The following is a 12,955-nucleotide window of genomic DNA, read 5'->3' as shown; positions in this document are numbered from 1 at the left end:
GCATGCTGAATAAATTATATTTGCATTAAGGGTTTGGTTTTTTTTTTCCTCTCCTGCAGTGTCTTTTCTGTGTTTGTCCATACCTTCCTTGAAGCACAACTTTTTTCCCCTCTCTTTCCCAGGAGATGGGAAAGAAGCTGCATGGGTATGGCATGGTTGCCGATCCTACAGCTGCCCTGCTGGTGCTTGTTGCAGGCAGAATCTCAGATGGGGTGGTTGTTCAGTTTGCCTTCACGAGCCAGAAATGAGCAGTAATAAGCGGTAAGCCCATGGGCAGACCTCGCTGACCTGGAGGACCCTTCTCAGCCCTCAGCGCTTGAGGGCTGGGGCAGGTTTGGAGATGGGCGTTCTCTGCATGCATCGACTGCAGCCTCCCTTCTCCCTCGTGTCACCAGGGGTGCAGGTGGGAGCTCACCCGTATGTCATGCCTGCTCTGTGGTCTCCACCGCAGTTATCAGTCAGCGTCTTCCACAAGCTCCAAAGTCTCGTCCTCTCTTCTGCTGGCAAGGAAAGGGACCAAAACCAGTTGGATTTAACACTTATGGGGTGAAGAAGCCTAAGTGCTATGATGCATGTAAGGAGAGATAACACATGGTCTTTTCTTTTTTTCTCTCCCTCATCCTTCCCTTTGAGTTTTTGCAGGGTTGATGGTTGTTACCATGTACATCTCTGTCTTGGACTGGTGGCTCGTGCCGGAGTGAAAAAGGAAACAGTTTAAAAGTATGTGGAGCATCCTGGGGCAGGAGAAAGATTTGTGGGGAAGAAGGGTGATTTGATGTAGTGAACGTAGCAGCTGTGGTCTTTCTTTTGTCCATGCATTGCTTCAGTGCTGTCCTGCATCTCTAAAGCCTTCACACCTCTGTCTCTGGGGCTTGGAAAAATGATCTGAAGATGATCTCAGGAAGATGATCTGAAGCTTGTTCTTGGTTCATGGCTCATACCATCAACCTGTTCATAGAAACATCTGAAGCCTCTTCATGGTTCATACCTCTGCTGTATGTGGTCCTGCATTGTTTTGGAAAAGCAGTCCCCTGGTCACGGAGGGGGGACAAGCAGCACCAGGAGCCTGTTCAGGAGGGGTGACACAACCCACATGGCTGTGCGATGTGGCGGACTAGCCGCATGACTGCGAGATAACGTCTGGTATGCAGCAGCTCTGACCACAGGTACATAATTCAGTCGCTGGATGGGGAGACAGGGGGGAAAACCCAGAAGAATTATAAATCTGCTTGAAAAAAAAAAAAAAGCTCTTGGCCCTCTGGCTGCACGCTGAACCAGAAAAAACCTGCACACGTAACAGTTCAAGAAACAAGCCATAAAAGAGGCCACACTGCGAGATGAAAGATTTCTTTTTTCTTTTTTTTTTTTTTTTTTTTTTTTGATGTGAGGTACCAGTGATGAAAACTGCCGGAGGATGTCACAGTCGATGACTTAAGGATGGAATTTCCACATTGCTTCTGGGTCCTCTTGGTTATTCAGAGTGACGCCAGCCCTTTGGGGTTACTTGAACGCTGACGGTTTTGTAACAACCTTTAACGTGCAGGGATTTTATTTTGGACATCAGCACTCCTATCTCACGACTGGATTTGAGTGACGTTTCCATGTTCCTGTCCAGGAAATGTGAGAAGTCCTCTCCTGTTCCTGTATCGTCAGAGGAGGCTGGGGAGAGGAGAGGGCTTGGTTAGCTCTCTGAATGAATGAATGAAACTGCCCCTGCAACGGCATGTTGCCTGGTGCGTTTAGAGATGCTCTTTGGAGCACTTCCAGAGGCGGGCTTTATATTCTGGGAATGAAGAGCTGTATATGACTCTCTGTGTTTGCAGTTCCCAGTAATGCTGCTGTGATTTTGTTTCTGGTTGCTCTGAGCAGACATGAGCAGAGCTGCTCAGCGGTAGGTAGCAGGGTAATAACACAGGCAGTTGACACTTCTGCATGAGGTTTGTGTGGCTGGTAGTTTGCTTTAAAGGTGGACACCTCAAGACTCACTCCTGCTCTTCTGATGCACTATGCGGATGTGTTTAAAGTTGTTTAAATAAAAAAAAAAAAAAGGTTTCCTCAGCCCTAATTTCAGGATTTCAGTTCCTGATGTTATTGGTAGTTTCACCGGGTCAATACTCAGATAGGTCACCTGAGGTAATTCTCTTCTAACTTCTGGGAGGACTTTTTTAACCTATTTATTATAGGCAGAAAATATGTTCCACTTTAAGTCACATAGAGGCATTATGGTATTGCAGTGACTAATGGGACTCTAATGCTGCTGTTTCATTCCTGGGATGGTTTGAAAACCGCTGGTCAAATAGAAGTTAAGCTGGATGTGGTGAGTGTTCCCTATTGCAGCAAGTCTTTGTGACATGAAAAGTTTAAAACCACAATGTTCTAGGAAAACTTTGTAGCTGTGGCAGTAAACATTTGTTCTAGCTGTCACTCCAGGCTTCATGATAAATCTGCTTGTCCCTGTGCGTATGCATGTGCCCTCGGTCATGGCTACTTGCAAAACTTGCTTCAATAAATTGAAGTGGCTATTATGCTTTCCCAGGCAGCTGTGTTGTCCTCTGGCTCTCGTTAAGACGCGAGCTTCTCGGCTTCCTGCGCCGCGTCCTCGGGCGCCGCAGCGTGCTGCGCGTGGTGAAATCAGGGAATTTCAGCGGGCCGGAGAAGGAAGTGAATGTTCTGTCCTTCTGCGTGGTCATGGTCAAAAGTACACGGGTAAAACAGGGGGGTGGGGAGGGCATGCTCAAAGAACTGCAGGAAGCGACTCCTTCTCTCAAGCAAATAGATGCAAAGTCCCCGGATTTTCAAAAGTAAAAATCTCCAGCGGTGGAGTTTTGGGAGCCGAACACGGCTGTGGTGCCCGTGTGCCTTTTGGTTAAGGTTAACTGTGAAGCAAATGCCATGTTAGACAGCTAGCAGGTGGTTAACCAAAGGGAATTTCACTTTGCTGCGAAGATGGGAAACCACAATACATGTGTCTTCCTCCAGGTTATTCAGTGGGCATTCAGAGAAAAAATCCTGGGGGTGGAGGATGTGGGGAAGACACTAAAAATTTCAAGTTTAGGTTCCCTGGTCCATTCAGCGACTCTGTGGCAGATCTATGGGGTGGGTGGAGAGGGATGTGTTGTGCCACAGGTACCTTTAAGAGCTCTCCTGGCTTTTGTTAGCCGCATCAAGATGCGTGATCAGATAGTAGTCAAGTGTATCTGTTGTAAAGGGCACTACTTCCAAGTACCTTCACCAAGTGATGCATTTATAGTAAGGCTATTAAAATGGATTCCTCAAAAAGTCCCTTTTAAAAGAAACAATAGGAAAGGGAGGGTTTGTGCTATTTGCTTTGTGCTGATGATACCAAGGTCCACTCTTAATGAATGGCAAACACTAAGCAAAATGTTGTTTCTTCTGCTGAACACACTAGCTGAAGGTGGCCTGAAAATAAAATCTAACTGGTGATGGTTTAGGTTTTGGTTTTTTTTTTTTTTTTTAAATAAAAAAAATAGAATTCTTACAGGGATTTTAAAGGAAGGAGGCAAGGTAGATGAATGGCCAGAAACCAACCATTTCTGCTTGCTTTGTGCTGTAGGGATGTCTAGCCTTTCAGCTGGATTGTTACCTTGATTGGCTCTTTTTGGTGTATTTTACAGAAATAAATTGAGTAAAGAGGTATCTGGATCCTGAAGAGCATTACGCAGTATCAGACACTAAGTAATTTCAGTGTGTCCTACAGGTAGTTATGCTGTAGTGGTGTTACATGTGTATCGGCAGATAATTTACAGTTATCAAAATGAATTACATCATCTACTAATCTGATTTCTTTTCTCTGATATGTCAGTTTTCCAGATCTTCAGAGACAGCTAGAACGAACAAGACTAAAATCAGTTATACAAACCTCCAGGCCAAGACGGACTTTCTGTAGGAACCTCCCAGAAACAAGAAGAGGTACACAGCTTTGTTCCCTTTCTCTACGTGCTAATACAAGAATATGAAAACTGCAATCCTTGATAAAGAGTCTAGGATCAGCCTCTGACAGAGGCCAGCAATGAATAATATAGGGATGACTGTATATTTGCTCTATTTCTAACCTTATTTCCCTGAGGATTCCCTGCTGGCTGTCGTCAGCTAGTCATTTAGGGACTTCTGAGCCAGATGCTGCATCCACACTTGCACTTAAAAGCCAACACAGCTCTCTTCCTTCAATTCATCTGCTCATTTCTGAAACAATTTATCCTTTTGCCATCAAAAACATCCTATGGCAGTGAGTTCCCAAATCTGCTTATACCTTTTTTTACACAATAACTTTTTGGGTTGTCCCCCTGGTTGACACTGAATTCTTGCATTATGAAAACCAGCAAGTACTCATCCTCCGTTCACCACCCTGTTCACTCATGATTTTATAAACCTCAGACATCAGTCATCTCTCTTCCTCCTTGAGAAGTTTGAGCTTATTTAATCTTTCCTTGTGTGGAAGCCTTTCTGTATCTCTGTGTCTGCTTCCATTTCTATATATTTTGTATGTTGTCTGCATCTCATTTATTATTAGAAGGCGACCCAAGCTGTACAGTCGTGACGAGAAAGGCATTTATAAGTCAGCATAACGTCCTTGGTTTCTATCTTTAATTCCCGACTTCTTTTTTTCTTGGCACCTGATGCCTGCCCTGGTATGTTCAGGGAGCTTAAAACTAACCTTGAAACGGCAAAGCTGATAAAACGTTTCCTGAATGACACACAAAAGACACTCTGCCTATAAGCACTAGTTCAGACTTTCTGTGGAAGGGCGTGCCAATACATATCAGTTAAGACATGGATTTGTGATTTTCACAAAAGCTGACTTGCTAGAGAGGGATAGGATAGCTTTACGTTGTTATAAGTTATAGTCATTGGTCCTCTCCAAGTTCCATACCCATTTCCCTCCATTGTTCTCTCCCCTCCCAAACGACACAGCTCTGAGAAACGGAAAGGAAAATCTTCCCTAAAACTGTTTTGACTCCTCTTCTGATTCTAAAGAAAAACACCTGAGTTGTGCTTCAGAATACTAATAATACCCAGGATTACAAAAGCAAATCACTTTCTTCATTTGACTACAAGGAGAAGGGCTGAGAAGAAAACAGGAAGCTGATCCTGACAGTCTGATCTGTGCTGCATGTGAGGAATTAGATTTCAAAAGCCTTCCCAAACTCAGACTTAAGGGATTGAAAGTGCTGTGGTTTTTGCAGGAACTGAGGGATTTTGTCATTTGCTTTACTGATGTGAACTACTCTCGTTTTTGTGGGAGAGTAGAAGTATAAAGAAACTTTAAATGTCAATGGTATGTGCTGATACATCCTTGATCCTACAAAAACTTTAAGCATCAGGTCTCTTTTGTATATATATGTTCAAGTGTACTGGAAGGTCCAAACGTATGCTAAGAAAAGTAGGTGTTCAGGAAAGCTCTTGGAGGTACTATTATGAGAAAATTACTGCAGTACTATTGTTTAAGCTTTTAATAAAATTTTTGAAGAATCTTAATGAGTTCTGAAACACTAGTCTTATTCTGAAACTGTTCATCTTTTTCTTTTTTGGAAAAATTGGAGGAAAAATTTAACTAATTCTTCAGCCTTACCACAAGTAAGGCCAATGCTGGGGTCCTGCTGTCTCGGAAAGATGCAACAGGCTGCGTTTATTACATAGAAAAGGATGAAATACTCTTTCAGACCAAGCTGAGATAGAGGCTTAGCTGGTTTTTCCAAGGTATTAGTTGGTTTAGTGAAAGATATCATCTTTCTACAAACCCTTGGATGGATGTCATCTGTCTGGACTTCTGTATAGCCTTTGACACAGTCCCCCACAATATCCTCCTCTCTAAATTGGAAGGATACAGATTTGATGGGTGGACTGTTCGGTGGATAAGGAATTGGCTGGATGGTCGCATCCAGAGGGTAGTGGTCAATGGCTCAATGTCCAGATGGAGATCAGTGACAAGTGGTGTCCCTCAGGGGTCCGTACTGGGGCCAATGCTGTTTGATATCTTCCTCAATGACATAGCGGGATCGAGTGCACCCTCAGCAAGTTTGCAGATGACACCAAGCTGAGTGGTGCAGTGACACACCTGAGGGATGGGAAGCCATCCAGAGGGACCTGGACAAGCTTGAGAAGTGGGCCCATGTGAACCTCATGAGGTTCAACAAGGACAAGTGCAAGGTCCTGCACATGGGTCAGGGCAACCCCTGGTATCAATACAGGCTGGGGGATGAAGGGATTGAGAGCAGCCCTGAGGAGAACGGCTTGGGGTATTGGTGGATGAAAAACTGGACATGAGCCGGCAATGTGCTCTCACAGCCCAGAAAGCCAACCGTATCCTGGGCTGCATCAAAAGAAGCTTGGCCAGCAGGGCGGGGGAGGTGATTCTGCCCCTCTGCTCTGCTCTGGTGAGACCCCACCTGGAGCACCTCTTATTTTGACCACCAGCCCCTTTTGTTTAATTTTCTCATCCCTCTCAAGTGTTCTCCTTTCTGCAGAAGAGTCAGCCCTGTGGCAGATGTCTCTCAGTTTCGGGTACGTGGTACCTCTGCTTATGAAGCCAGAGCACCTGGCTGCAGCCAGAGACCTCCCCTTAGCTGGGAGGCAGCCATAGCAGCGCACAGGCAGTGCCCTGTCCTTTCCCTGCTCTGACAGCCGCCCTCCGCCTGTGCAGGGCTACGTTGCAGGGAAGCAGGAGGCGAAGCCAGATGTACAGTTCTCACCAGTGCTGCTGAAGACAGGATTGCTTTCTTGGCGTTTCTTCCATGTCAGCCCTTCCACTCATGATCATCTTGTCCATAAATCTAGTGCCTTTCTATGCTGTCCTTTTTTTGCAGCAATGCTGGGCATTCCTTTAGCAACACCAAACTGGACGAGTCAGGGTTACTGGGAAGCTCTGAGGCTGGCCTACGTTCTGCCGTTGCAGACCTGCCTGCATCCCGCTGCGTGCTGACCCATTTCACCCACGCCGTGGGCGGTGAAACCCCATCGCTGCTCTGCTGCAGGCTGCAGCAGCCTCCTGCTCTGCGCCTTCCCCGCCCGCCGCAGGCACGGAGCAGTCCCTGGCGGCGGAGGCTTCTTGGAGTCACACTTAGGTGCTAAGTCACTCCAGTCTCAGCTGTGTTTTAAGGCAACTGAGGAGCTTTAAACACTACAAGTCTCTGTTATTAAGCCCCGCTGCTGTGAGGCTGAGATCTAGAAAGAGGAGCCTGAGAAATTGGGTTGAGGCATTAAAAATCCAGGAACTTTGAGTGTACTCTTTTTCCCCCCCTCCTAACTCTCCAATTGTTTTGCATTAGTCACCGGTGCTGATTAAAGCCCAGCCCAGATTAAATATATTAAGGTGACTCCATTACCACCGTGTCAAGGAACAGGAAGGTATAAACTGATAGACAGATGCAATCGCTGAGTCCGACCCTACGTATACAATAGGTGTCCGTATGTCAGTCATCCCTAAGGTGGTTAGTGGAAAAGCTTGCGCAAGAGCCAGGAAAAAAGGAACAAAAGGTTAAGCCTGTAAGGGTGGAGAAGGGAAAAGGTGGGCGCAAAGAGGAACCAAAGAGCTGGCAAAGGGGATTCAGCTTCTTGTAAAACCGCAGCTTCATGAAAACATGACTTGGATCTGCATAGCTGAAGGTTTTTGGAGGCTGGAAGAACAAAATCTCTTTTTTTTATAATTTCTCTAGTCCTGACTAGTGCAATGGGGATTGAAAGTTTTTGTCTGTATTTGGCATCCTTGGATTGGAGGAAGCGTGCAAACGATGCAGCTCCCAGGCGTGCACTTTACAGAACATGGAACCACGTCATTTCCCAATGGCAGTATTTGAGGAATCAATGGAAACAGAGTGAGATGTTTGAAAGGTTTGAGAACACCAGGCCTGGAGATACTTGGGAGGTTTTGAAAAGCTGTGTTTGATTTTGGAGAAAGCTAACTTAGCAGAACCAAAACTTTTATTGAAACTTAACCTCAGTTGAACTGTTGACTCTTCTAGGGGAGATGCAGAAAGAGCGAGCCCCTATGAACCACAAGGCTGAGGTGAAAAGTGGGCCCGTCTGCAGGTCGGTAGAGTCAGGTCTAGGTCTCCTTCCAGACAGCCTGTCTGTGCCCCTGTCAGCATTTGCATGTGTAGCAGAAAAACTTCATCAGGACAGGATGGAAGAGGCATCCCTGAACAACTTGTCGCTTAGAGCACTACCCTATGGCAGGAGAGGTTCTTGCCTTGCCATCAGGTGTAGATGCACATATGCGCATGATTTAATCAAATATACACTGTTCTGCTATATGCATACATGGATTTTGGTGATTCTTTGCAGGCAAGGTAGTGAGCGGCCGTGGGAGATGGTGCACGGCGTCGTTCTTTTTCAGGTTGTTGCAGAAGTACTGCGTGATGCATGTCATGTCTGACAGAGAGCTGCAGCAGGCTCCGCTGGCCGCAAAGGCTCCTTGTAGGAGGGAAGTACACAGCATAGTGGCAGAAGAAGGGGGTAAACTTCTTCTAGGGACCAAGTGGAGGCTGCATAGAGTTTTCCAATCAGGGAAACTAATGAAATTTGCTGTACTGGAAAGACTGGAAGGCAGGCCATGTGATTTCCTTGCCTTCTGCAAGGATGTAGCTGGACTTCCCTCAATCTTCTGCTCTGTTGTCATATTTTATAATATTTTGTTAGAAAGTCCTGTGGTACTTTGTCCCATTGTTTTTTCCCTGTGTTTTTCTTGTACAGTTTTCAAAACACCATGCAGTATTTCATCTGCACTTTATTAACACCACGCGGAGCAGAGGGATTTTTTCATATCCAGGTGACAGCTCTCCTGTTTATCCTCTGCACTTTGGTGTCTGGCTTCTTTGCAGCAGCCTGTGACTCAATCCAGCCTCTTAACCTTTTTGAGGAATTGCCCCATTAGTGATTCCTCGTCACGTATTTATGCAATTCATTAGTCCTGAAATTATGTGACTTTGCATTTGTCCTTCCTGAATTGCCAGCGTTTTCCAAACCACCTACCCAATTCACCAAAGCCGTTCTGATTTCCTTCACCAATGTGCTGGCACCTTCTTTTCGTTTGGGATCTGCATTAATATTTAATACATCTGCTCTGTCCCAAGTGGTAATGAAAATACTTGATGATTAGGTCCAGGACCAACCTTTGAGGAGCCTTGTTGATATATTCTCCCAGACTGATTTTTGCACCCCTTGAGATAATGTTTTGCAGAGTTTGTGTATTGAAATGTCATGTGAAAATGGCATTGAAACTCTCGGTCTCTCTCACAGTATCTACTGTTTTTCTTCTGTCCACAAGAGCTGTTATCCCGAAAAAGGAGGAAACAATCAGTTTGACCATGAGTAGCAGCCAGCGTGGATTTGTCAGGAATAAATCACCTCCTTGCTGTCAGGTAGGCACTTAAAAATCATCTGCTTATTCCTTTGAGGGGGGATTGAAGTTAGTTTCATTTTAAAGATGTTTGTCCTTTCCAGGCTTCTGGAGTTTCATCCATGACTTCCCAAAAGAGACTGAGTATCTTTGGGAATTCAAAAAATTCAACCAATTGTTTTTCTTATAAACTTTGTGATGATTGGCATCAGGCCAGTCACTTTGAAAAACCTAATGTATCCAACAAATCTTTAGTTTAAGTTCACGCTCCCTTGTTATCACTTGTGTTTGTTGTGTTAACCACCCTGTTACAGCTGACTTTCGTAAGGACTGCAGGAACTGTGCACTTCTTGTATGAGATTTCAGTCCTTTTCTCTCAATCAGAGTCCAACTCCTCCCTTTGTCTTTCTCTTTCAGTTTAATATCAGGGTCCTGAATGTGGTATGCACACAAGTGAGATTCAGATGGACGCACTGACGTTCAGTGGAATTATGTATACTGTCGTACTAAGACCAGAAATTCAGTAACATCGGTAGTGAGCAATGCCCTTCTTTTTTTCACTGTAAGTACCAGCGATTCAGATCCTGGCTTAGAAAACAACAGAAGTGTTTTGTGCTTGGTCTTGCTCTATTTCTTCAGTAGATGTAGATCAACATCTCTGGGCTGCCTTCGTGCAGCCTAGGAAAGCACAGAGGTTGCAGGTCACGTTTGTGATGCACACACAAACTCATGGGAGGGTTTCCAAAATGACTGCTTGGTTATAGTCAACGTCGCTGTTTCCTCACCTTTGTGAGCAATGGAGCTGTGTCAGCGTTGTGATACAGAGCAGGGAATACTACAAGCGCCGACAATAAGCGTGAGGGATTTGTACGTTATCGCCCACTGGTTTGCACGTGGTCTGGTGTGATTCATCGTATTCACAAAATGGGAGAGCAGCTACAAAGAGAGCCATTTAGAAACCTCATCCAACTGAGCCCTGAGGAAATCAGACATAACAAAAGAATGGAAACAGTTGCTGTACCCCAGGCTTACCCTAAAACCTTCACAAGTTGCAAAAAAATACAAATGTCTTGGACTGTGAAGTCAGGAAAGAAGTGATAACTCTGATCAATATCCAGCCAGGAGAAGGAGAGGGTCTAATGTATGTATAGTGAAACCATACCATCAGGATTTTAACTTGCTGTGATTTAGGGGACATAGTTATAAAAGAGGTACCTGCATTAGACCTCCCAGCTTTTCAAGGCTCTCTCACTTTCTACCAGTCTGTTAGCTGAGTTTTCAAAACAAGCCTGTGCATTTGAATTAAGGAATTTCTAGAGTCTGCCAGAAAAACATGGAAGATTTCTTTCCTTCCTCTTCGCCCTCCATCCCTGCCAACAACGGACTGTGTTATTTTTCTTATAAACACTTCAAGAAGTGTTTGTTTTAGAAGCCGTGCCAAATATGCCTTTTTTCTGAATATTCAGCACTGGTTCCTGAGATAAGTATGTCACTTCTTTGTCCACTGCTTTAGCTGAGGTTTTAGGTGTCTCCTGTGTATCTCTATAGGGTATTTGTTTACCTGTAGATCTTGAATACTTTGAATGTGACAGTTAATAAATAAATATACAAAATCCCTCTCAGGATTGGGGTCAGAGGCGGGGCAGGAGAAAGGGAGAAATAGGTCTATTTTTTAACAATAATAATTTATCAAAATCAACAAGTGTTTTGATTTTTGTTTGTTTTGGGTGTGGTTTTTTTTTTTTGCTTGGCTGGTGTCAAATAGCTCAAGCTGAGGTTAACCTGGGGTAGGCAAGTTGAACATGAGCCGTCAGCGTTGCCATTGTACTAAAGGTGGCTGCCATTAGGCAGTGTTGCCAGCAGGTCGAGGGAGGTGATTCTTCCCCTCTGCTCAGCACTGGTGAGATGCATCTGGAGCGGTGAGTCTGGTTCTGGGCTCCCCAGTACGAGAGAGACATGGATGTACTGGAGAGAGTCCAGCAAAGGGCCACAAGGATGATTCAGGCCTTGGAGCATCTGTCAGACGAGGAGAGGTGAGAGCTGGGATTGTCCAACCTGGAGAAGAGAAGGCTCAGGAGGGTCTTCCCAAGGTGTACAGATATCTGACGTGAAGGAAGACTGATCCAGACTTTTCTCAGTGGTGCCCAGTGACAGGACAAGAGGCAATGGGCACAAGTTGAAATAAATGAAATTCCATTTAAAGATAATCAAAATACTTTTCTACTGTGAGGGTGAGTGAACCCAGGAGCAGGTTGCATAGAGAGGTTGTGAACTCTTCATCCTTGGAGATGGTTGGAACGTGAATGGCCACAGCCCCAGGCAGCCTGCTCTAGCTGACCCTGCTTTGAGCAGGAGGGGGTTGGACTAGGCAATCTTCAGACTTTCCTCTCCCCAAGCTCAACTATTTAGTGATTTTTGCAAACTCAACATTGATTGTGACAGTCATAAATTTGATTTAGACAAATAACTCATGCCTAGACCTGCTGTCTTCATTCAGAAGTTCCAGTAAGTTTCTTTCTGTGTTTCCCTTAGGTACTGGCTCCATGCCCATGTCCTTTTCTGTGAAGTTTAATTCCTATCAGTACTTTTGCATGCATACAGAATTTTCCATTATTGATTTAATGCATGCTTAAAAGCTATTCTACTATTTATTTCCTAAAAAAATCCCTTCCTTCATGGTCAGTCTTGGCTTCCAAATCAGTAAGCTTTTATAGCCTTTTGATGTGTTTATATTATTCTCTTTCATATTTAACCTCTCACTTGCAAAGAGCTGGAGGTAAAATCCCAAACTCCAGACACACAAACACAAGCTGACGTTTTCTGAACCTGTAGTCCTCGCTTCAAAGAGATTCTGGCTTTCCAAGTGTGGAGGATCCTGCGCTGCTTACACCGGGGTCTGAGTTTATTACTTGCGTCAGCTTGTCAGCCTCTTGTGTAGGCCGGACTCATCCTGACTCATGAGCAATTGCATCAGTGATTGGAGTAATTGCACCAGTATAAACAACTGTGCAGCTACAAGTTGTACTGGTTTGGTGCACTGAAGACCTGAAAGGCTGTTGCAGGTTGTGTTGCTGCTGCAAGCGCTCCCTGAACTCGTTAGTGGCTGAACTTTCACTATTCAAACCATGCCTGTTTGGAAATAGGCGTAGTGACGCGTTGATATACTGAGCAAGGCGGGTGTTGAACGACGGCCCGTTTGTGGACATCAAGTAACGGGATGGGACTGGGCGTGCTGGAGGCTCGCTCATTGTTCTATAGCTGGGATTTTTAGTCAACATAGCTTTCAAAGTTGTGGGGGTTTTTTAATGCACTTAAAAATTTGCACGATCATTGTAATTAATACATAACCCCCAAATGTGGGCACAGCCTTAAACTGTGGCAGTGCATCGGGCCTCAGAGTTAGCCTCTTCAACCCAGGCGTGTCAAATCGGTGACTGCCTGAAAGCACAGGTGGATGCAACTTGCTGGTCCTTGCAAAAACGGGCTGAGACAACTTGGGTACAGAACCAGGCCTTCCTGCTTGCTCATTCTTTGTCAGCCACAGGGAGGAAAAACATTTAAATAATGTGGAAAACTATGAAAAGAGCCCCAATGCAGTCT

General features: G+C 44.9%; 1 long non-coding RNA gene across 1 annotated transcript; it reads left to right on the top strand.

Moving 5' to 3' along the window:
- Window positions 1-3,833: 3,833 nt before the first annotated feature.
- LOC309592569 lies at window positions 3,834-9,938 on the top strand. Its single transcript, XR_014228636.1, has 3 exons — window positions 3,834-3,930; window positions 9,284-9,377; window positions 9,773-9,938. It is a non-coding gene; the product is annotated as an uncharacterized lncRNA (long non-coding RNA).
- Window positions 9,939-12,955: the final 3,017 nt, after the last annotated feature.

The sequence above is a fragment of the Platalea leucorodia genome (genome assembly GCF_965183815.1).
Source record: "Platalea leucorodia genome assembly, chromosome: 6".
Taxonomy (NCBI): Eukaryota; Metazoa; Chordata; class Aves; order Pelecaniformes; family Threskiornithidae; genus Platalea; species Platalea leucorodia.
Note: the sequence above shows the minus strand (reverse complement) of the source record. Positions and strands in the feature narration are given on the sequence as shown.